Here is a 23,510-nt window from a genome sequence, read left to right as displayed (position 1 = left end):
CTGGGGTGTAACAAGAAAGAGAGGAGGTGGGAGAGTCACATTGTGCTTTGTTGTCTACCCTGGGGAGAGCCCCTCTTGGAGAGAAATGGATCGTAGGGTATAGAGTAGGAGGGGACAGCTTTTTGTTTTAAAAAAGAAGGTCAAATATCTGAAGCCTATAAGGAGGAAGCTGTTTGAAACTGTAAAGTGACTGCAGTCTTAGGGCTGTCACAGGGAGTGGCTTGGAGGACTGTGACAGCTGAGGACAAGCAAGAGGAAATTAGGCTGTGTGGAGGCTTTGTTAGCTTCTCCTCCCAGAGGGCAATTCCAGTCATACTCAAGAAGACTTCATCCTAGCCTCCAAGAGCTTCAGAAGCATTCAAAAAATGGCAGAACTGTGTTATCTCCACCAAATAAAAACACACATCATAACGATTGGATAATGAACTCTCGCCTGACTAGGAGGCGGGGGCCATGTATAAACTTGCACAGTCATGGGTCCATGTGCCATACCTTCTTGGAGCAGGCCTCTTGACATGACAGAGAGCCTGCCAAGAGCACCAAACTCATTGATCCCCGCTACTCTGAGGTGGGAACGATGCTGCAGTCATAAGGAATCTTCAATGCGGTTCTAGGGCTAGGTAGAAAAGTTGAAAAAACTTAGAGGGTGGGTGGGATTTTTTCCTGTTTTTTTGATTTGTGGTCTTGACTCTGGAAGAGAAAGGAGGGTAATACCTGGCTCCATAGAAGGTGTCCAAATGAAAGAATTTGTCTTCCAGATCATGAAGGGAATGTCAAGAAGATGTACCACCGAAAATGAAAAAGGGCACTGATCAAAGTGGAGAACATATTTAACGAGAACGATGGATGAAGAGGAGGGAAGATACCTATAGACCAACTGCCAACGAGATATAAGGACAGTGCACGTGGCAGGGAAAGAATTCGTATAGTGGAGGTGGTCCCTGGTAATTATTCTTTCATTCATTCAACAAGTAACAGATAAGTTCACCAAGAATAATAGTTATGACCTTAGGAAACTATATATGTTAACACAGAGCAGGGAGTGACAAAATAACTCAAAGCTTTAAAGCAAAAAATAAATATAATGTTATTGAGAGCATTGAGATGTGAGGGGACAAAACTCAGCCCAAAAAATATCCAGAGGAAGACATACTTTATTCAAAAATGTACCTAGTAGGAGGAAAATAGAATAGCGCTATGTGTAAGTACGTATACGCCTGGATGGAACCGAAAGTAAAGTAAAGAAGGCACATGAGAAATAACCAATTATCCTGCCATAAGGATGTACTTCAGACCACTTAGGGTGAGGAAAAGTATGGAGATTCTGTTTTTGGTGTTAAATCTTGGTATGGAGTAACCATTTGCTCTAATGGGAGGATTTGACTATCTTTTGGAAAATTAATTTTGATAAAATTAATTTATTTCATAAGTGCTTAGCTTTTAATGTTGACACTTTTAATCTCTAAAAAAGGGAGAATACAAGAACGGTAATTGTCAATATGGAAATTCTAACGGATTATAGTAGTGAGGTTACGAGTAAACAGAATCTCGGAGTTCAGACCACTGTAAAAGTCACATATGTCCCCTAGCCCAGTGTTCCTCAAAATGAGGTCCCTGGATAGTGGCATTTCCACAGATTGTTGCTGGACTGCAACAAGATCATGTGAGCATTTGGAAAATTTTATAGCTGTTTTCATCACCACAACATTTTTATTTTATTTTACGAAATTAAACTGATCTCTCACTACAGATGCTTTGAGAAGCATTGTCCTAATTTATGGTAAAATAGAATTCAAAATGTGTAGTGCTTCTTGTCCTGAAAAAGAATACAGCTTGTTAGGAAAAGGAATCCAAAGAGAAAATGACGGAACGAGGGAATCTGAGTATACACTTGGGAATTATTCCAACGGAACAAACGAGGAAAATCATCTAAAAAGTAGTGTGATTATATTAGCAGCTCTCTTGATGAGAAAAAGGGGTGAAACCCTTTTATTGAGCATCTGTTATATATTAGCAATTTATTTAGATTATCTTATTTAATCTTCTCACTTCAGATAAGTGATATTATTCTAATTTAGGGGCATGAGGTTCAGTGACTTTAGGGAGTTGCATGGTGGCCCCAAAAAGATACGTCCACATCCTCACCCCCAGGATCTGTGAATGTTACCTTTATGGCAAAAGATGTGATAAAGTTCAGGATCTCGAGAGGAGGAGCTGATCCTCAGTGGATCCTAGATGTGGTCACACGTATCCTCATGAGACAGACACACAAAGGAGAAGACACAGAGAGGAGGAGGCCATGTGGCTACAGGAGAGGAGAGGGGAGGGATGCGGCTACAAGCCACGGAGGGCCTGCAACCACTGGAAACTGCAAGAGGTAAGGACAGACTTCTCTCTGGAGGCTTTGGAGGGATTGTGGCCCTGCAGACACTGTAGACATTTGTTGCTTTAAGTCACCCAGTTTGTGGTAATTTGTTACAGCAGTCTTAGGAACCTAATACAGTGACATAAAGTCACTTCCAGAAGATGGAAAAATCTGATATTTAACCTCAGGACTAACTCCAAAGACTTTTACTACCACATAGCAGCCTTCCAGACTTCGGAATGCCTGATTCCAATGATTAGAGACATATCGAAAGGATAGGGAGGGCAAAGAGAAATGAAGAGTGAATCATGTGGCCTCGGATACAAGGTTCGAATCCTGGTTCCTCTACTCATTCTACTTGTCTTCTCAAAGTCTCAGTTGCCTCAACTGAAAACCAGGTGTCATAAACCAAATTAACAGCATTATTGTGAAGACTGAGTACAATACCATGTGTGGAAACTTCTTTGCAAATTGTAAAGCATTATTCAAACGCTAATTACTAAGACATTTTTTTCCCCAAAGAGACTGAAGCGATGATGTTGGCAGTACCCTTTCCATTCAATATCTAATTACCTGTTGTAGCTGCAATAGGACTGAGTTGCCCACTTTCTTGCCATAACAAGTGGCAAGATGAGCATCCTCTGTCTTTGGATGCACAGTCCTAATATCACGTGCCTGTAGGAGCAACAAGAAACCCCAAACCTGTTGTGCAATTTCTATTTGAAAGAGAACCTCATCAGCTACTGTGCCAAAACAAAATAGTTGTTTTTGGAAGATACCTTTTTCAGTATTCAGATGGATAATACTAAGTAACTCTATTCAACAGGCCAGTTCATTTTTACTTGTGTACTTACACCCTGCCTTGTTCCAAAAAGGATTTAAGGTGGATTACCTATTAATACCACACAAGATAAAATAAAGTGGAAAGGAAAGTAGGACAAGAGGAAAATGAAACTCAGAAAAATAAATGAAACCAGGAGTTAGACTCACTGTGTTCCATAAGGTCTTTCCCCTCGCCAGGGTCGGCCATGAGTGTGCCTCTAAGCTGTCTTGCTCTTAATACAAAAAAGGTCTCTAAGTCAAGGTCCCCAACAACATTCTTTTTAGGATGTAATTTGAGTCTATAAATTGGGTAGGTGAAAGGGAATGTGTAGGAAAGGGGATGACTCTGTTCTCAACACTGCTCATCTGTAGGCTTCCTTTTGGAACTAATCAGGGCAAGCTTGATCTGTAGCCATTCTTTGTTGTTGCAATAAACCCAGTGTCTGCTTATAAGAGAACGTCTATTCTCTATTCTCGAGAACAGGGGGAAATGCATCTAGCTCGTAGAAGAGTGTCATTAAAGTATTAAGATCCACACTAAAAAGAAAAGAGCAGTTGGAGAACATGCCTCTGTTTTTACCCCACTGAGGATGAATTCGGTAAGGTTTTTGGGAGTGAATTGTGCAGCTAGTTCTTGGGGGGAGCCTTTCATGATGTTGTGATGCTTAGAATAAAAGCATGTGCAAGGGCTACGTTAAACCATTTTATAGTGAAAATTGATGGTGGGTAAGTAACTATGGCCCTAATGCTCCTTTATACCTGAATTCTCTCTCACATCCTCTGGCAGGGGTTGGTAGACTTTTGCTGTAAAGAACTAGGTAGTAAATATTTTAGACTTTGTGGGCCACGTGTTCTCCATTGAGACTATACAGCTGTGCCACTGCAGTGCAAAAGCAGCCATAGACAATCCGTAAGGTAATGAGTGTAGCTATATTCCATTAAAACTTTATTTACAAAAGCAGGTGGCAGGGGAATTTGGCCCGCATGTTCTAATTTGCCTATCCATGTTCTACGATGTAGAACTGTAGGGTTTTAAGTCTTTAATAAAGTTCTTACTATATTCTAAACTGCTTTCAAGGAGAAATTTTGGTTTAACAGCCTATCTCCCTGAAGATGATGGGAAGGTCCCCCTCTTAGGCAAGAAGGCTTTAATTTTTTAAATAAAGCTTAGAGCTCTCCATTACATCAGTAAGACAGAAAAATTATATCTTGGCTTCCAGTCTAGCCACAACCTCTGTATCAGCAGCCTAGCCACTTGTGAAGGTCTGGTTGCAACACAGGTAGGGAGATAAGATAATGGTCACACTCATGATTCATTACTCTTGATTTTAAAAATTTCAGCTTTGTATCAAGCCAGGTTATAGAGCATTTATACGTGTACAATGTTATCTTTCCTCTTCTAGAAGTACACTCACAGATGACAGTTTGATACCATTCCTTCATCTTTTTTTCAGAATTGTGCATAAAAGTGACCTTCTGGAGAATATATTTCCTCTTTTGTAAAATCACTGTTGAAGACATTTTCCATTAGATTGTTTTGTGTCTTTTACGTAAAACTCTGTCTGTGATTCCTCCTGGAGTGTGGAGGGAGGACAGAAGTGTGTCTCTTGTTCTGCTTCCTGTTATTAACCAAGAGGGCAACATAACTCCTCTATACTACCCACCCCCACCAGTACAGGTTTTTAGCTGTTTCTAAAGAGTATAAGTAAATGTATGTTCCACTGCCCAGATTATATTTTGCTGAAGTTTTCTTACTCACCCATCTCTTATTTTTCATGCTTAGCCTCTTCATTTTTTTCTGGTTTTGCTGTATTTGGTTATATTTGTTTAATCTAGAACACCATAGGAGCATAAATAACAAATAAATAATAAAATCTGAGCTTGTTGAAAATGTTAAAGACCATAAAAGGACGTTTTCATCTGTGTTTGAAACTTAGAAGAACAAGGAAGTGATCAGCAAGCAGCCTGGGGCTGATGGTGTAATGATAACAGATAACAAAACCAACAAATTCATATTTTGCTTTCAAATTCTGCAGCAAGGAAAGTGGTCTGCAGATTGGGAGGATGAGAACAAACAATACCTTGAATTATTTTGTTGGGTTCTTTGTTTTTTAGAACATGTTTTCTTTGCACCTTGTCTCATTGTATTTTCACCCTGCGAGGCAGTTATTATTATCACAGTAGTTATTATTATCCTACTTGACTGAGGAGGAAATTATGACTCAGCACTGGATGACTTGTACACATTCACAAACAACGTGAAGAGGGAGTTGACTGCAACTCTATGTAAATGAGCAGACAGTCAGGCAAAGCCTGCTCACTTTCAGTGACTTCTAGGTGCAAGCTCTGCCAGACTGTTGAGGACTCTGGGGTGCTGGGCAGATAGCAGATGCTCAAAATAGTCCTTTTGAATGAGTGAGTAGGAACTGAGGATTGATCTCAGTGATTACTGAGATATTGCAGAGACCGACAGATGACTGAATCTGGGAAATGTCAATGCATTTTTCAAAAAGAGGGATAGATTCCACAATCTATAAACAGGTGAGCTATTCTCAGAGGTGATCCCAGAAAAATTCAAGAATGGATTTTTAAGCTAATAGATTGTGAGTATTAACTAAGGAATGTGGTGGTTCCTAGGAGTGAACATAGGTTTATAAGGAATGTCATGTTATGCTAGCTTAATTTATTTTCTTGCTTTTGAAAGAGAGCTACTTTAAAAGATCAGAGGATTGACTAGAAAAATTTAATTTTCACAATAATATCATAAAAATAGCAACCACCTGTTGAACAGTTCCAACATGCCAGACCCTGTTTGTCTTGTTTCATTTACTCCCACAATAACCTTAGTCGGTAGGTAATCTGTTATCTCCCTCGTTACAGGTAAGAAACACAGGATCAGGGAGCACAGGGAACTGACTCAAAGTCACCTTGCTAGTAGTGACCAAGCTGCATCTGAAGCCAGATCTGTCTGATTCAAAGCTGTTGACGGTAACTCCTCCACCGCGTTGTGCTGGCACACAGCGGGCTCATGAGGTCTTTGAGGCTAAGGTAAACCAAGGATGTAAAGGTTGGGTCACAATCCCTTCAAATAGATTCACAAGTCAAAAACAAACCTAAAGCATGTTGATTAATATTTGGCCTTAGTCTGCTTAGCTTTTGACTTAATGACTCAAAACCAAGAAGAAAAGGCGATCTTATCACTGCTAATTAACATTGGCATAGTGTGCCCCATTTTATGGAATACTTTCGCTTCACTTGTCCCACTTGATTCTCACAACTCTATAAAAAAGACTTACTACCAGTTCCAAAACTCCTCTCCCCCAGCCCTTTGTTTTGTTTTTTTACAGTGAGCAGAATGGAGGTTCAGGAAAATTAAATGACTCAATCAGAGTCATAGGGTGAATAAGCTGGAGACTTCTGTTTTCTGTCACACTGAAACAGATACAGAGTCATGATTAGAAATAATATCAAGACATGCAAATGCCAGATCAAAACCATTAAGATGAAATATGAAGGTGGTGAACGTAAAGTCTGACAGTGATGGAAAAAGTATGTTTTAGTTGAATGTTTAGTGCAAGCCAACGTTTCATTCTGATTACTAATAATGCTAATTTAATCTTGGTCTGGATTAATGGAAGCATAAGGTCTACATCATGATAAGCAATACTCCTGCTGATTATGGAACTGTTCAGAACATACATGGGAGCCGTATTTCCGGGGCCCAGTGTTTATTAAAGCTTGGCTGGGTAGAGATCACCTAATGCGGTAACTACTTCAAAGACCTTGGGCTACATATGGCGGTGGAAGGGAGTGAGGAAATGAATAGAAAGTCTCATTTGCCCCCAAATTCTAAGAATTATCACATAGTAGAGGAAAAAATAATATTTGTTCTGTGTTGGTCCAGGTCTAACAGGTGTAAGTATCAGAAAGTCAGATTTGGCTCACTATAAAGGACAGTTGTGAGCATTTCCCAGTGGACTGAGCCTTGTTGCTCTGTCACGGGAAGAGTTTCCTCAGGGGCTGCATGGTCTTTCTTGCTCATAGAGTCAAGTGAAAAGTAAAATAATGAATTATTAACAATCAAATATCTAATGTCCAATCTAATATCATGTGATTGTTTATAAACCTACTCTGGGAGGGCAAAGAAATGATTCCTATTTCGATTTCCACCTAGTTCCAACTATTTATTGAGTAGTTATTCAATAACTCCATAGCTCCACAATCATTTATTGAAATGAATCTTCAAAAGGGAGAGGGAAGGACAAGGGACTGTAGTAAACTACCCACCAGAGACATCATTCTTGACATAATTAATGCTCCACGGGCCATTTTGCAGGGAGAGGTGGCAGGGACGGCTCCTGTCTGGAGCCTTTGCACCCACTGTGCCCTTTGCTGGGAGCATGCTGCCTTGTGGATTTTCCCCCTGACATAGCCACCCCTTACACTCCGTCACTGTGCAGTATCCCTATGCTGCTCTAAGCTTGTTGTGATGTAATTAGTTAAGATGAGGCCATACTGAAGTAGGGAAGGCCCTAATCCAAATCGACAGGTGCCCTTATAAAAGGCGAAATTTGGACACAGAGACATGCACACAGGGAGAACACCACGTGAAGACGAAGGCAGAGATCTGGTGACGCATCTACAAACCAAGGAATGCCAAGGATTGCCAGCAAAACACCAGCACAACCAGGAGAGAGACACGGAACAGCTCTCCCTCACAGCTCTCAGAAGGAATCAATTCTGCTGACACCTGGGTCTTAGACTTCTAGACTCCAGAATTGTGAGACTATAAAGTTCCGTTGTTTAAGCCACCCAGTTGGTGGTACTTTGTCATGGCAGCCCTAACAAATGAAGGTACTGCTGTGTGACTGTCTCTACAATGGTGACTAGGTAAAGCGGGCATTCAACAAGTGTGTTTTGAGTGGATGTTGAATGAATGACTAAATGGATGAATGAATGAATATTTGTTACCTCAAGAAAGTCATCTATTTTTTTCTAGTCCTAAGTGTTATCATTTGTAAAATGATATCCACTATAGTCTAGGAGATTTATCCAGTTCTCATCTATTCTATAACATTCACAAAAAAAGAACTCTTATGACAGAAAAATTGATCATACATTAGCAGATATCAAGGAAGCTTATTTAATCTGAATCTCTATTAAAAAATACAGGCAGACACGGGCTTTAGGGGTGATTGAAATTTTAATTTGACCTGAGGTAAAAGACTGAAATGAATAATTTCCTGAGTCCGCTTTTAGATTGTGATCCTCTGTTTTTCCTTGATGAATTTATCTATTTATAGAAATCAGGTCAGTGAGACTGTGTGAGTTATAGGCAATGTGATTTCATTGTACTCCAAGCTCAGCTATCTTTCACAGTAGAATCTTCCTCACTGAGGAATTGGGCTGTCAGCAAAGAAATGGTATAGGAATCAAATCAGAACAGAATACAGAAAATTGTCTTCCTGGTTGAGAAGTTAAGGTGTGTCATTACCTGAGATGATATTAAATTTATCCATGTGCCTCCAAATAATGGGCTTTGAAGAAGGAGCTGGATGGACAGACAATGAGCAGAACTCCAGAGAGTGATCTGGATGTGACTAGATTCATTAGTCTGGATTTTATCAGGAAAGTCCAGCTGGACAGAGTGAGCTTATGTTTTCTGCCCTGAAGGACTTGCCTAGGTGGGCTTTCCAGGGCTGATCAACAGAGGTGGTTTCCCAGAAAACCAGTTCGCTCTACAGTTCCAATTCCCTTTTAAGATCCCTTACCTTCCAATGGACCTGCAGGGTCATGTTCTCTGTCTCCTGGCAGTCAGAGCCTTTGATCCCTCTTGTGTGGAGCTTTTCCAAGTGTCCTATTATTGAAAGTAATACCCTCCACTTGGCTCTTTTTCCTTCTCCTCTTCCCAAACTGACATTTGCTGAGATGGATCTTCACTGCAATGAAAGACATTGATACCTCAGTGTGCAAAACTCATAGATTCATAGAAGATGGGTGAGGAGGGCACAGAATTTATAGCTCCAAAGAAGAGTTAAATTCATGTCTCATTAGTGGTCTTCTGGGCTTTATGGGTAAGATATTTTGAGCTGGAATTTTGATGCTCTTGGCTTCACCAATTCTTAGGTTGCTCTTGCTATCTTTACTTAGCTCAAGTCCAGGAAGCCCAACACAGTGTTAAATACAGGAAATCAAAATCAGCAAAGAGAAGAACATGCCTCTCTCTCCCATCCCTACTCCAGTTTTGCAAATGGGTCAATAAAAATAGTGTCCTTGATGTGGGCAAGAGTGTAAATTAGTACAATGAAAACTCAAATAGAAAAATCCCCAGAACAGAGGCTATTTATATTTCAAATCCTTGGATTATGGAGAGCAGTTGGAAGACATCTTAAATGTCATCTAATTTAACTCACTTATTTTACAGATTAGGAAATAGAATGCTCTGAGTAAGAGATGTGATTTGCAGACCCTATATTCTTCGTATGGTTCTATATTTTTATACTTTTAGGCTTTTTTTTTTTAAGTTATTCCTCCTTGTATTATCTCTGCCTGATTTGGGGCAAAAATGTTTATACAATAAGAAGGTGGGTGAATTAACCAGGGCCACAGAACTAGCAAAGTGAAAAAGACTCAGATGGGAGTCCATGTGTCCTGGTTCTTAGCTGAGTGCTCTGTAATTTAATTGAGCATTAAAGCAAACTAAGTGGGAATGGGGAGTAGTATTGTGATCCCTTGACTCTCGGGTAAAATGAACCCATGTGCTGTTCTCTATAGTCTGATGTTTGCTATCAGTCTCTATGGCAATGATTCTAAATTTCTTTTGGAAGATGGACTAATGGTCTCCATTTTAGAGTCTGAAGAATATCAAAGATCTTCTTGCCAGAAAAATGTACACACACAATTTGCACACAAATCCAAGTGATTCACATAGCTCCTTGATTTGAGGATAGGCCCAGAGGCCATGAACTGATGTTCTAAATATTCACGTCAGCTCACGTTTATTGGTTGCTTGCTCTGTTCCAGGCCCTACGCTGAGGACTTTACATGTACCACATCATTTAATTCCTGCAACACTGGAAGCAGGTTCCGTTCTTATCTCCATTTTACAGAAAAAACAGTGATGTTTAAAGAACATGTGTTTACTTAACACTATTTCTTAAATACTGACTGATGCCAGGCAAGATGCTAGGTGCTTAGGATACCACAATGTAAGAAATGGGCACCGTGCCTGCCCCCATCAAGCTGGGAATCCCATGAAGCAGACTGACTGCACATTTCCGTAGAAGAGCTCCATGAGGCAACCACATGAGGCAACCACATGGGGCGAGTGTGGCCGGAAGCAGTCCCATACACGCGCACACACACATGGAGTGTTAGAAGGATCCAAAGGAGGCAGTTGTGCCTGGACCATGAAGAAAGACAGGTGCAGGGGGCACGTAATGAGGGGCAAGTATGCCAGATCTTGTGTGGGAGTTAAATCCTTGGCTAGAGATCAACTTCAAAGGACAGGTCGTGAACTCAAACCAGATCCATCTGCCCCCAAAGTCACCACTGCTCCATTGACGCCACAGCTGGGCTCCTCTTACCACCACGGCTCCTGGTGATGCTTATTGATCTCCAGTCCTGCTTCCCTCCATGCCTGTGGGAAGTTCTCCTCCCTGAAGTGTCCAAAGCAGGGCTTCTTTGACCTTCTGAAGGGTGGTGAAGGGCCAAGTTTTAAAATTTTCAATCTGTCACACTATGTTCTAATTCTTTTGTTCTTATTTTCCACGGGAGAATCAACCGCCACCCCTTCCCCAAAGTCTCAGCTCCTGAGCTTGCCCCTGTGTCTGGATGGGCTCTAGGAGCACTGAGAATCTTGAGCAATCCTGGGTTCACGCCTAGTCATTTCCTGCCTCATCCTAAATATTGCGGGATTATGCATTCAAACTGGGGCCTCAATTCAGTGAAAAAATAATCTCTAAATCTATTCCTAAAAAATTACCTATAAGTGTTTTAGTTCTCACTGTTGCCCCTCCATGAGCAAAGTGCTGTCCCAGACAGTTGGGCCTTTATTTCTTGTTTCCAGAGCAACAGCTTGCTCACACACGATTCCCGGGTCCAGCACTGCAGCCCTGCCCAGGGTGACTGGAGTAGGTACCCAGGTCACATGGACGTGCAGTCTGTCATCCAGCTGACATACTCGGTGTGCCACTGCTGGCCAGTGTGTGCACTTAACAAACAGGAGCACACCACTAACTTCAAGGTCTGTGTGAAACACAAGGCACAGAAATAATGGTCGATAGATGGAAATGTTCAGAATTGTCAGGTTAAGAAGTCCTATTCTAAAAGCTTCTAGGAGACATCAACAAATGCTGGGAAATAAAAACACTTTATGATAATAGAGAAGTGCTTGACAATGTGCTTTGCATGAGCACAGTGAAGACTGAAGTAGACGATATGTGAGCACAGTTTTTGCCCCCACCATCCAGAATGACTGATGAGGTCAGGCTGAGAACAAGCATCTGTGCCTTCATGTAAAAGCTATCAGAATGCAGTGCGCTCCCAACTAATACATTAATAACTTTCAACAACCTTCTCTTCTGGACATGATGTAATTAATTTTTGCATCAGGGAAGCAAGAGGGTCTATGGTCTGATATTTTCATTTGAAGTGAGTAGGAAGACAAAGGCAAACAGGTCTTTGTGGCTATGGGAGAATGAATGACCTTCCAAGGGAGGAATTTGAACCAGAGCTTTTAACTTCAGAGGGATGAGGCTAGAGAAGCTTTCTGTAGCAGAAGTTTAAGGTGGAGAAATGGTTGTGGGTTACAGTGCTCCCAGGGCCCCAGGAGCATGTGCAGCCTTCCCTGCTCCAGATACCACTTGCAAGGGTTCTGATGTTCCTGAACCACTTTTGAGCAGGAAAACATTACTGCCAACAGTTTTCTTTTTTTTAAACACTAGGCTGGCATGCCAGCACATGCTTGAATGCTCTCACAGTTACATATAAACTTTAAAAAGGGGCCCCCTTTCTCCCTGGCCTGACTCATGCTCCATGCGTCACATAATCAGTGTTTGGAAAGGCTATGAAGAATGCACATGGCAACTGGATATATTTTGTCTGATTTTGGGAGTGATAAAAATTGCTAGGGGGTGGGAGTGTAAAGTTGGGGGGTGCATGTAGGGTGGGAAGGGCTTACAAAAGGCAGAAGGAAAGTTTGTCATACTTCTTGACTATTCCTTTTAAGATAACAGAACTATTACATTTTAAAGATGGGAGAGGCCTTGGAAATCTGAAATACAGGTCCAGCACAAAAGCATACAGTTAGAGAGAAGCTCTGGGAGCTGGCCTCTGAAAGCTTTCAATACAGCACAGACCACGTTTTGGACCACAAAACCCATTTGAGAATCAGATAAAGCATACAGACACTTTCCCCTGAAGAAAAAAACTACACAGAATATTTCCTGCACAATTTCAAAGAATTTCTGGACTCAATTTCACTCATGAACCTGGGGGTCTGATGGACTTTTCATTATACTATTATTATTGACTAAGCACGTAAATAAAATAAACATGTAAATAATGTTCAGGCAGACTAGGTTTTAAGTTCCTCCTTTCCACTTACCAGCTATTTGAACAATGTTTCTGAGCCTCAGTTTCCTGACATATGAAACAGATGTAATGATAGTAGCTATGCGCAGGTATCATGAAGATGAAATGTGATCATGGGCTCATGGAACTCGAATTTCCAGAAAGCCTGGCAGGGGGGCAGGGCAAGGCCGTGCTGTCTTGGTCGTGGTTGATGTTGACCTCCCTCAGGAGCTCAGGGCTCTGTGGTTGCCAGCTGATGGGCTGCCCCAGATCCAGGTCTCCTGAATTTCTTCCTAGTGCTTTGTCTTTTGCTTGCTTCCAGCCTAAATCGATTTGCTTCCTGGCCATTCTCCTTCCCTTAAGGGTCTCTCCATCTCACCACATGAAAGGCAGCCTGTGTTAAAATGTCTTGATAAATTTGTGGTGCAGAAATCCATTAGAAGGAAGTACTAGGAAAATTAGATTGCTTGAGAAAAGAGTACGCCTGTGAAGTGCTTCCTTACTGTAGTAGAGATCAAACAGTAGAACAGGAAGAAATAGTAGGTCTGCAAGAATGGTTTTGAGCCCGTATTATTACTTCTTCCCTTTAATAATAGCAGGAAAAAATGGCTTGTTTCCTTTATACAGATTATTTTTTCAAAATCTAACTTTTAGTTTGGAAAACTTCTGTTTTTAATATCAGTGTTCTCCGGTTGATGTACTTAAATTACTTGCAACTTCTAACGAGTCCCTCTCTCCCTCCCCCTGTGCCCTGATCGCTTCAAATCTGTGTTGAGAAACAGAACAGCAGCCTCAGGAGGAGGAGGATGTTAAAATCCCGAGCAGAGAGGAACCTGCTCACATCACCCTCCTTCTGACTCAAGTTGTCCATTGTTTAGAGTGTTGGATGTTCTCCTGGGGACTGGTGCGCTGTGAATTATACAAAGTTTTAGAAACTGAGTCTACAGAGACAATTCGATGTAAGCCTCAAAGCTTCCCTCCTACCTGACGAAGGTGGATCAGCAGATTGATAATCTCTCTCGGTTTTTTGTGCAAATTCAACTCCCACCCACTTACGCTTTAAAGTAGGACTTCAAGGTACTTTACCACAGAAACCAGAAAGCAACTTTTAAATGGTTCCAGACCAGCAAAAGTCTGCATTCTCATTAGGCTAACTACTGCGTTTAACTTCACTCACACCAAGAATTAGATGACGAGAGCCAGGAGAGCGAGTTTCTGGCTTTCCAATGCTTTAAGATTAGAGACAGTTATCCTTTTCTGTACTGTCCTTTGCTACTGACCTGGTAGGAATGAAAGTGAAGTGCAAGCGACCATCTTAGAAAGCAAGCCTCGCTCTTGGTAGGGATAGTGGTCACGTGACAGTTCCCCAAAGAGCTGCCATCTGAGGGGACATAAAGTGAGGCTGCTCCGCAGTGGGAGGCAACCTGTTTTGGCAAGGCCATTCTGTCATTCTCTCTGTTCTTAGACAGACTTGGGTTCAAAGCCCTCTTTTACAATATATTACCTAAGGAGATTGGGCAAATTACTTACTTTTAGCTTTGTGAATTTTTGTTTCTTTTTCTGTAACTGAGGGCACAGAGCCATTGATGGAACCAGTCCACATAGGTGTCTGGCACATAGCATCTATTTCCTCACCTTGGGACAGGGAGCTTCATCCTGGGTAGCGACTACCTGTAGTGGAGGAAGAGAACATGGCTTCTGGATGATGACTTAAAGTCCAGAGTTAATGGAAATGGCAGGTTTGGAATTAGAGTACAAGTATGTTGGGAGGTCGTGTTTATGTTGGGAGGTCGTGTTTGTACCCATTGAAGATATGAACTTTTCCTCTAACCTGTTAAAAATATGCTAGGGCCTTTCCTCTCTTCTTTTTCTCAATGTCTCATAAGAGTGTTTAGAAATCAACCAGTTAGGCTGGTACAGTGCCAGCTTATCACCTTTCTCACCCAGGTGATTAGTTAATAGAGTCATCATCTACTTTTTACTCACTTCAGCATAATATGCTGGAAAAAGAATTGAACTGGGTGCTACAAGGAGAACTATCTATTTCACAAATACATATTAACACCTACTCTGTCCCAGAATGAGTCTCAGTGAGTCTCAGTGCAGTATTTCTCAATTAGAATCCAAAGATTCTCGGCGATTGAAAGTTCCAGAAAACTCTGTTTTTTGCTTTTGTTTCAATAATAAATCTCAATGTTTATTTTATTAGTTATAAAGGCAAAACTTTTCCCCCAACTTTGCTGAGATATAATTGACATATAACATTGTGTAACTTTAAGGCGCACATTGTGTTGGTTTGATACACTTATATATTGCAGTATGATCAACACCATGGTGTTAGCTAACACCTCCATCACAGCACATAATTACTATTTATTTTTTTGGATGAGAACATTTAAGATCTACTCTTTCAGCAACTTTCACATATATTCTACAGTAGGGTTATCCATAATCACAATGCTGTGCACTAGATACCCAGAGCTTATTCATCTTCTAACTGGAAGTTTGTACCAACATCTCCCCATTTGCTTCATCCCCCTAAGCCCTGCTAACCACCACATATATTGCTGGATCACATGGTAGTTCTATTTTTAATTCTTCGAGGAACTTCCATACTGTTTTCCACAACGGCTGCACCAATTTACATTCCCACCAACAGTGTACAGGGTTCCCTTTTCTCCACATCCTCACCAACACTTGTTATCTCTTATCATTTGGATGATAGCTGTTCTAAGAGGTGGGAGGGTGATATCTCGTTGTGGTATTGACTTGTATTTCCCTCATGATTAGTGATGTTGACCATCTTTTCACGTACCTATTGGCCATTTGTATGTGTACTACAAAAAAATGTTTATTCAGTTCCTCTACCCATTCTCTAATTGGATTTTTTTACGCTATTGAGTTGTATGAGTTCTTTATATATTTTGGATATTAACCTCTTATCAGATATACATTTTGCAAATATTTTCTCCCATTCTGTGGGTGGCCTTTTCATTTTGTTGATGGCTTCCTTTGCTGTGCAGAAGCTTTTTAATTTGATGTAGGTCCACTTGTTTATTTTTGCCTTAGTTTCTTGTGCTTTTGGTGTCATATCCAAAAAAGATCATTGCCTAAGACTTACGTCAAGAACTTTTTTCCATATTTCCTTCTAGGAGTTTCATGACCTCAGGTTTTAAATTTAAGTTTTTGATCCATTTCAAGTTAATTTTTGTGAGTTTGGTGTAAAACAGGGGCTCAATCTCATTTTCCTGCATGTGGTTATCCAGTTTTCCAGGTATAACTTTTTTATAACAATAACTCAGATCTGAAAGATATATCCAAAGATTATGGATTTAGTTTCTAATCTGATATTTAGGAAAATGCCTACCTGTTCTCAGAATCTTCAAGAAGTTTCTTTTCATTCAGGGTACATATATTATCAAAGAAAAACACTGGCATAAGGGATCTGAGCTTTTGTACTCCACAATCTCTAAGTAGGTGGTGTGTGGCCTTAGCCAAGACACTCCTTTAAATTCACTGGGCCAGGGCCTTCCTCTTAAAGTAAGGTGTCTGGATAAGGTGATCTCTGAAGCTCTTTCAGCTTTAATAGTCCATGCCTCTCTGACTATTCCTCCAGCTGGATTTTAACCTGAATTTCTTTGTAATTTCTACTTCAGAGGAGACAGCACTGGCTGGACATCAGATCTGTTCTATTTCTGCCTTTAGAAATGATTGCTAGGAAAACACTGATGGAATCATTTTCCTTCTTTATGTCTTAGACTTTCTATCTGAGACTTGAAAATGGTAAGCTAAAAAAAAATACTGAAAATAAGTGATAAAACATGCTTGAGAGCTTGGAATACAGCAGCAAGGTTATTATGAAGATGAGCCCTGCAGTGACATTAAGTGAAAGGACAAATTACTCCTTCTAAGTTAATTAGTCAGGATGACATAGGTTATGCTGTGGCAGCCAACAACCCTAAAGATTTATTTGTGGTACAAATCAATGCAAGTTGGTGGGGTCTCTGCTTATCATAATCACTGAGGCATCTAGGTTGCTGGGAGTTCCATATAGACTCATGCTCCCCATATCACTGGAGGAGAGAGAAGGGAGTAGGGCAAACTATACACTGTCTCTTTATCATTTAATTGGCTAACACAAGTCACATGGATATGCCTAAATTCAAGGCGTGGAGGACAGCAATTCCACTCTTGACCAAAAGGAGGGTATCTTGAATTCATTTGTGAAATGATGATACTAGATCTTCACAAATGTAACATCATTAATATGCTTATTTTTAAATTTGAAGATTAAAATCCATATTATAATTCAAGGTAGCGATCATTCTAAAAATGCAAAACAATGAACAAACTCAAATTGATTTTCAATTTGACCACACGCCTTTCTCAGAAGACGGCACTTTCCTGCGGAGGGTGAAGGAAGAGAAGGAGGATGCTTGGCAGCTGTTGGTTGGTGGGTTGCCCATGACAGAGGAACTGGCAGGCAAGGATTCTTAGCAATAAGAATGTGCAAAAAGAACGAAGCAAAATTAACTGAGGTTAAAGTTCATGGAGCATGAAAGAACAAAGGTAGAACTGTGATCAAAGGAACAAGTGGTTTATGACAGAACTTTATTAAGGATTCTGAAGTGGAAGTCACATTTGTGCTTAATTAGAATAATCCTATGTGGGGCATGGGGAAGTAGGTTTGGAATGAAAGAAATGTGTTCAGATTGGAAGAGATGTAACAAACAACAGGAAAATCTGTAGAGAAAGTACAATGAATGTTCGAATTTCTATGTTAGGTCACCCAAATTAGTTTTGCTGGTGGATCTACATTTAGTACTTTTAGTACTAAAAAAACATTTAGTACTTTCTGAGATTGTCACTACACAGCTCACTCTAACCAAGCAGAAAAAAAAGGAAATTCTAAAAGAGACGGATATTTTAATCAAAACGTGTAATTAGTTGATCACCTGCTTCATAGAGGTAACAACAACTTGCTTTAATGTGGTATTCTGCCATCAGTCTGCGAGGGAGGAGTTCTATGTAGAATGGCTTTACAGCTCCTTGGAATACAGTGTTCTTAGAATGACATCACGATTTAGGGTAAAATATTATTAATTCCCAAATCACAGAAAACATATATTCACATATAAATATAAAAACATATATAAGCTGCCCAGTGCTGGCTGACTAGTGATGTTTGCATTTATTCACATTTTAGACTATTTTTCATTATTGTCCTTTATATTGGTGTGTCTCGCATAGAAATAAAAGTAAAATCTTATAGAGGGGAAAAGACAACACATGTTGGTGCCAAAAAAAATTTAAAAATACAAAGGACCTAGGCAGAAAGGAGAAGAGAAAATTCCTTAAGTGTGATATGAATCTTCTGAAATGCCTGTTCATGATTTGGAGGCAGCAACAATTAGAAGAGAAAACTTCATATTTAAAAAAAATCACATGGTGACGCTTACATTTCTAACAGATACTGGGAATTCTGGTAGCAATGCACTGGTGTGGAGAAACAACACCTCACAAGTCCACGGGTGTCATTTGCTGTCATGTGTGATTTCATAAATCATGTTCATGCTTGAGAAATGCAACGTATACATGCATAATATTAATGCTAATAGCAGCAATACTAAGTTCCCAGTCTTGCCTGCACCAATGTCTCTCTTCTCCCAAGGCTTATGGGATGCTGCAGCAGTAAAGGACTAGCAGTCATGGTTGGAAGGAATGTTCACTGGCTGTTGGTCTTACACTTCAGGTCCTGCTTCTGTCCATCTACAGAATCATGGGTAGCAACGAAGAGCCAACCAAAATATAGCTCCTAAGAGTAGCTATGATCAAGATGGCCTAGTGACATCCTAAAATGGCAGGAAAGCAAATTTTGGGGAAGAAAAAAGCCCTATGGCGATACAGAGGAGGACGAGCCTGCAGCTCTGAGTCTCCCACTTGTGCTTGCTGCCACCAAGTTCTGAGCTTGGGAGTTTAGAACTACTTCATGAGGCCTGAATTGGTGAGGATTCCTCCATTCTTCATGGGCCTATCTCCACGGAAAAGTGCTGTAGTGTTCCATAAACTTATTGTTCTTAGAGAGAGAACAGCATTGTCAAGGAAAGAGGTGAAAGACAGCTGAGGAGCTGGACAGGCCCGGACTGGGCGCGTGCCAACATGCACTCACGTCCGCCCACATCAGTGAGGCCAGCAGAGGCACCGAAGGACTGAGAGTGATGCTCGCCCCGGGTTCCTGGGACTGGAAGGGCCAGGGCAAGGACTCAGGGTAGGCCTTTCCCTCCTGCAGCCTCGGCGGGCCTATGGTTACTGCCTGTCAAGTTGGAGACTAGAATTCAGGGGATTATGCAACTTGTTTTCAAAACGTTCCTGTGGGGCGGGAAGGGTGCAGCCATTTATGGCCCTTCTCGCGGGGAAGCCCTGCCGCCCCCTGGGTTTCATCCCACCGTGGTGGCGCGGGCTTGTCAGGTCGGCCAAACTTGTAGATCCTGTTGTGCATAGAATATTTTCTTCTCCCTCCACTTTTGTTGTTTACTTAGCAGAAGGCACTCCACCCTCACTGCAGGTTTTGACACTCTCTCTGATACACTGTATGGCTAGTGCCCCTTGACTTTCAATTACATTAAGTCCTATTATAATCATTTTCTTATAACAAATCCTCCTTAACACCTGAAAAGCTCAGCTCCCATGGGTGTAACGTTATGTTATCAAAATAAAAACAGAGGAATCCTCCTGGGATTGCAGTAGTTATTGCATGTGTTTGAAAACAAGATCAGCATAAGGGCCTTACACACTTTGCATTCAATTCCGGTAGCAAAGAGCAAAAAGTTATTTTAAGCCATTCAAATATGGCTTGACCTATAAACCAGCGGCCTTAATTCAGTGATTTTAAATCAATGTGATAGCATGTTAAAGTACCTTCTCTGGGAAAGCATCTCTTTCAGAAGCGAGGTCTGGAATTCCTGAGGATTACCGTGATTGTGAGTAATGGAGCAGAATATTCTTCACTGAGACACCGCTAGAGCACACTGCACGGGAAGGCTTTTGCACATTTGTTGGCTTTGTTTTTTTTAATGCTCTGGAATAATGACTAAACCATAATCAAGTTTCAAATTTTTTTAGGCCGATGGACATGATGGTTCATCTTTTTTTCCTTGATTACTGGCCAGCATCCATAAGTGTAGCTCAGAAGCCTGTCTTATTTTTCCAGTTACTTAGGTTTTATTTCACAGGGTCTGTTTTTATTTGGGGCAACTCATAATTTTGAGAAACATCCTTAGGGTCAAAGTGAGGAGTGGCCCCCTGAGGACAGTAGCAGACTCTGTCAGCAGAGTCTCTTCAGTGTCTGCCATGCCTGTGATTCTTCAGACTGACACTCTGAGTTCCACCCTGGGCAACGATAACCTCTGGTGGAGTAGCTGCTTGGGAGGATGTCCCTACAGTTAATCAAATCCCACCCTAACAATCACCTCCATTCTGTGTATAACCAAAGAGTTTTCTCTACTTTTATTATTTTCCCACTATGCTAGGAAAATGGGTAGCTTGACAAATACACATCAATCAGAATGATCAAATTTCCTCTTTTCTTATTGAGTCATTTCCTCCAATTGGCAAGTTAGTAAAATCTTACCCATTCTGGCAATGAACATGTGCCACATTTTATTCACTTTCTTGAGGAATAAAGGTAAGATTACTGATGACTCTGGTCACCATATAAGGCAACAGGTCGCTTGCTATCACCTGGGAGAGGTAGAGTTCTCTGCATTCATAACATTGCTTTGGTTCAGGCCCATCTTTCCAGCCGCGGGTAATGTGAGCTGGAATTGGTTGCAGAGGCTCTGGCAGCTGGCTTAACCTGTTTATATAAAGAGGGAACACAGCCACTGATTAAGAGAGCCACCTCCTACTGGTTGGTTTTGGAGTGGAGCCCAGAATTTCCCATGGAGATAGCTTTTAAGAGTTAGGTCAGCATCTCTATGAAAGATAAGGACACACAAGAGGTCCTTGTGGGTTTCCCTGTCTTCAGAAGCCCCACTGTTCAGCAAGAGTTAGAATAGATATATTTGACCAATGAAATGCCTCTACTAGGTTTATCTCCGTGAAAGGAGCACTCTTCCTGGACTGATCCTCTGGACTGAGGATTAAGTGGGTCAGTTTGAACCAAGCTTAGCATTTAGCAATTTATGTACAGCCCTGGCTCTTCAGGGTGGACTGGTCAGTCATAAGATCAATTTTGTGTCAGGACATCTTAGTTGGGGGATATTTTTAAATGGTAGGGACAATGTTTAAATAATGAAAGACTACTGCTTCTAAGTTTAAATCAGGAAATAAGGTTAGAGGGGGTAAATGAGGGATGAGCAGGAAGGTGAGTGGGGTAAGAAGGACCTAATGGAAGAATTCCACGGAGAATCAGTGGAGAAACTATAGGGCTTCACTGGTCCTGTGGATTTCACTGCCCCCTCACTAATCAAACATACTTGAAGAAATAGAATTCCTGAAAAACTGAGAAAAATGATCTCAAGTCATGGTGGGATTTGTGGATGCAAAGGAATCCTTATGTTGTACTGAATTTTGACTCTATATTTTTATTTATTTAGTAGGCACAGACTATTCCTTAAGTTTCCCATGTGCTTGGAAATAAAGACATGTGGTAATGCCAAAATACGACTCGAATTAGAGTCTTTAGTAGCTGGAGCGTGTGCAGCTCAACTTGGTGACTGGAGGACACCCCTGCCCTCTAGTCTGCAACTTCCAGAGGTTAAAAAAAGAACAGCCCACTTTTATAAAAGGAAAAAAAGTCCTTTGCATAGATTATTATATAAATAAATCTTCTTAACAAGCACTGCAGTTCTTTTTTTTCTTACAAAGCACAAAGAGTTATTGTGTGATTTATGTGAAAAGGTTATATAACTGTACTCTGTTACTTTAAATAGTGTTTTGTATTTAAACTGCCAACTTCTTCATCACCAGCAAAGAAAAAAAAATGCATATTTGCAAAGCACAAAGGTAATTTTCAAGGACTGCAATTAGCTCATGATAACTATCTTCTGTGATGTCTTTGCTGCGGAACTAGAAAAGAAATGGACTTTTTTCATTGTTGAATCTAAACTGTGGCACCTGCAGTGTCTCAGCCCAGTGAGAACCAGAGAGGAAGAAGGTTTGAAGTATTACACTTGGGCGGGAAAGTTACGGATGGACGAAAGTAACAGATCTTGCAATTTTCATTTGGCTTCATCTTTTCTTTTTACAAACATGACAAGGCTCTGTTTTCTCCTGTTTCTGTTCTCCAACTGACCCTTTATTTCCAAGATGTTAAAAGATTATTTAAAAACCAAGCTGAATACGTGATTTGGAAGAAGGAAACAAGAAAGAAATTATGGTAAAAGATGGTAGGAGAGCAAAAAATATAAAAGTCAAAGGTGCAAAATTTTGTGTCTTAAAAATGGATAATAGGACAGAATACTGGCAGGAGAAAGAGGAGCAATCGAAGGAAACAATATTCGAGGAAGAGAATGCTAATTAATTTAATTCATTCTAGGAAAATCGATTACTGTGAAAAATTTTATTTCATGAAAAATCATATTTGGGGGAGGTTGTATTAGATGTGTACACAGTATGTGTGTGAGCATGTGGTGTCACCAAATGTATTTCTGTGATTGGTTGAGACAACATTATGGAGAAATCCAGAAGGTCAGAGTCAGAAAATTTCCCCCTGGTGAAGGATGTCTCCAAAGAAGATCCAAGAAGTTTCCTTCTTTGGAAAAGAGGCTGTTATAGGCAATGGAATTCTCTGGAAGTTGTCACTCTGCTACATTCTGGGATTTGGAGGAAGGTTTACTTCTGAGAAGTAAACATGACTTTTGGAGGCTGAGATAGGGGATTCTGGAGCTGATTTTTCTAATCGGCGGAGTATAACCACTCGAACAACAGGACAATCTACCAAGCGCTTGAAGTCAGGAATTGCAGTGTGGCGACAGGAGTGCTGGGTGTGTTTCTGTGGGAAATGAGAACGTTGTCACCTGTTTGGTCACCGATCTGGTTGCTCAGGTGGCAGTTTGGCAAAGAACCAGTACGAACAACATTTTGCAATGGACTGTGAAATATTCAGGCCGAGTTGCCCTCAGATGTTATTGATCCTTCTCAGTTCAAACATTAAATTTCAATTTTAATGGGAATAAAAACAACTGATATGAACCTGGAAATAAATACTTTTAGAGTTTATGAGTCAGATACACACTTCTAGCAACTCTGCACAGGGAGAAGGCAATTGATTTTTGAAGAGTGCCTTGCAACTGGAGCAGAGAATTAAGACAATAGCTGGCTATTTCAATATATTATGGACAATGATGTCAGTCAATATGCTTTGCAGCTACAATTAAATTTAAGTTTGATTGTTATATCTTTAAAAGTTACACGGGAATGTGTAGCCTCTATCAGGTGAAGTCTGCAGCATTTAGGATTCATTAAATCTTGTTGTATGGAAATGTGTCACAAACCCTGTTTAACAGGTCAAATCAGAGAGGACTGAAAGTTAATTTCCTAAGGCAGGAAGGAGGAAGTCAATGAAAAACACACAGTTGAAGAGTGATCAATTTCCTTCACACTAGAACCCAAAGGAAGTGTTTTGAAATGTGTATTTAAACTAAGAAGTAGAGTACATATTAAAGGAAAAAGGAAAGTTAAACTGAGAGGTAGCCCAAGACAGCGGCACTGGCATACACAGGACCAGGTGCAAACTCTTCTAAATCCA

The 23,510-nt window shown here is 40.7% G+C and overlaps 2 long non-coding RNA genes across 3 annotated transcripts in view; one reads left to right on the top strand and one right to left on the bottom strand.

Moving 5' to 3' along the window:
• Window positions 1-5,187, bottom strand: part of LOC138921672 (uncharacterized) — a 9,310-nt gene extending 4,123 nt beyond the window's left edge. Inside the window, exon 1 of the long non-coding RNA XR_011434448.1 lies at window positions 4,947-5,187. This is a non-coding gene — a long non-coding RNA (uncharacterized lncRNA). The remainder of the gene's footprint in view (window positions 1-4,946) is intronic.
• The window catches only part of LOC138921671 (uncharacterized), a 36,686-nt gene that overhangs the window by 5,823 nt on the left and 7,353 nt on the right, over window positions 1-23,510 (top strand). Inside the window, exon 3 of one of the 2 annotated variants that reach the window (XR_011434446.1) lies at window positions 759-8,077. This is a non-coding gene — a long non-coding RNA (uncharacterized lncRNA). Of the gene's footprint in view, window positions 1-758 lie in introns of both variants that reach the window. The other variant, XR_011434445.1, reaches the window with a different exon arrangement.

The sequence above is a fragment of the Equus caballus genome, chromosome 31 (genome assembly GCF_041296265.1).
Source record: "Equus caballus isolate H_3958 breed thoroughbred chromosome 31, TB-T2T, whole genome shotgun sequence".
NCBI classification, from domain to species: domain Eukaryota; kingdom Metazoa; phylum Chordata; class Mammalia; order Perissodactyla; family Equidae; genus Equus; species Equus caballus.
The sequence above is the reverse complement of the archived record's forward strand: the minus strand, read 5'-3'. Positions and strand labels throughout refer to the sequence as shown.